The sequence below is a fragment of the Camelina sativa genome, chromosome 16 (assembly GCF_000633955.1).
Source record: "Camelina sativa cultivar DH55 chromosome 16, Cs, whole genome shotgun sequence".
Lineage (NCBI taxonomy): Eukaryota > Viridiplantae > Streptophyta > Magnoliopsida > Brassicales > Brassicaceae > Camelina > Camelina sativa.
Window position 1 is genome coordinate 969,753 of NC_025700.1, and position 1,823 is coordinate 971,575.

Sequence of the window (1,823 nt, forward strand, 5' to 3'; positions counted from 1 at the left end):
AAAAAAAAAAAAAAAAAAAAAAACTTTGCTGTGCATCGGGTATAAATATAATGCTAGTAAAATAGTAAGTAGGAAGTGGAGTTACCTTTAGGACAGATCAAGAACGTGTTCGTCGCCGGAGATTATGTAACAGTCTTCGATCCTCGAGTTAGTGCGTGAATCTGACCACATCAAAACTAATTAAAATGGTAACCCAAATACTATAGGATTAATGGGATTATAGTGTTATGGTCGACCAAGATACAAGATTTACACAATATTTCCTAATATGTCGTATAAATTTTCTATAATCCCAAATTCACAATGTTCCAATCTATTGAAAAAGGACGAAATACGTGTGGAAATCATGCAAAAAAGATCAGCTCTTTCACACGTTAAGTCATATGTGACACAATGTCGATATACTCCTTAGTGAATTTCCGGAGATTGTGACCATCAAAATATTGAAACTAACGATTCGATTTACGAACCTGGATTGATACAGTCGGTGTTCGGAGATTTCACCGGAGCAGAGGAGCGATGATCCTAACCCTTTTCACGATGTTCCACGTACGATGGCTCTGAAGGATGCAATAACGTTATCTTCCTTAGGACAGATCAAGAACGTGTAGTTAGATCGCTAAACAAGTCACAAGGAGTTACACTACTAAACATAAACCCTGAAGTCTTGATCCTCTGACCGATATCAATATTACACTTCATCAAGAGCACACAAAAAAAAAGAAAAAAAAAATCATCACAAACCTGTGTGTCTGGATACAATGAAGCAGCGTATCAACAGTTTTTGGCTTTGATTATTCCTTATGATTACACATGCACGCATGCATTATATATATACATATAAAATATACACACAGTGTTGGATATAGAAACAGAATTTAGAGAAGTGGAATATTCATACATATAAAATATAAGCAAAGTGTTGAATATAGAAACATAATTTAGAGAAAAATGGAGTATTTTCATATTTTACATTAAGACTATGTTCAACCGTGATTTTAAAGGGATTTTAAAGAGATGCTTAACATTAAAAATAAATCAAAATACATTATAAATGTTAAAATCGATCCTAAATCGATACATTAAAAATAAAGGACCTTTTTTCTTCCTTTTCAGGATTTTGGCCAAACCAGATGATCAGGCCAGTTTTTTAAAAGCTCCTCTCTGGGAGGGAAGGCGGCTTATTCCACCTCATTCATTTGAGATCTTGCTTCGGCTTACATTCCCTGCTTCATCCGAGGTACGTTTTACTGTTTTGCAACTTACAAAACATAAACCTTAATGCGTCTGTCGCTTCTAATCACGAGTGTGGTCTTTAATTTGTGTGCACACAGCCTACTACAAGTAGGTTTAAGGCAATTTTTAAGTGCTATGTTTCTGTTTAGGATTGATTGCTTCACTGAATTTGTCAAGGCATTAATTGTATACTAAAATTCTCTTTTTGATCGTTGATTATGTAGAGAACCATAGAATCTCCATCTTCAGCTTCAGTTTCCTGCAAGCCCAAAACCTGTGAAAGAATCTGGAAATGTCCACGATGATAAGTTTAGTAGAGATGGTAAACACAACAATAGTGGATAGAAGCCATCTGTGAAATGGAATGATGTTGGTGAGTGTTATTGTTATGCTTATCTTCTTGTTTCCCTTTTTGATGCAATATGTGGAAACACACTTATGCTTAATTATTGCAGCTGGACTTGATGGAGCTAAACAAGCTTTACTGCAGATGGTGATACTACCGAGAGAACTCTTCATACAAATGTCTTATACCTGGACTTGATGGAGCTAAACAAGCTTTATTTTGTAGGATGCTGTCTCTCATA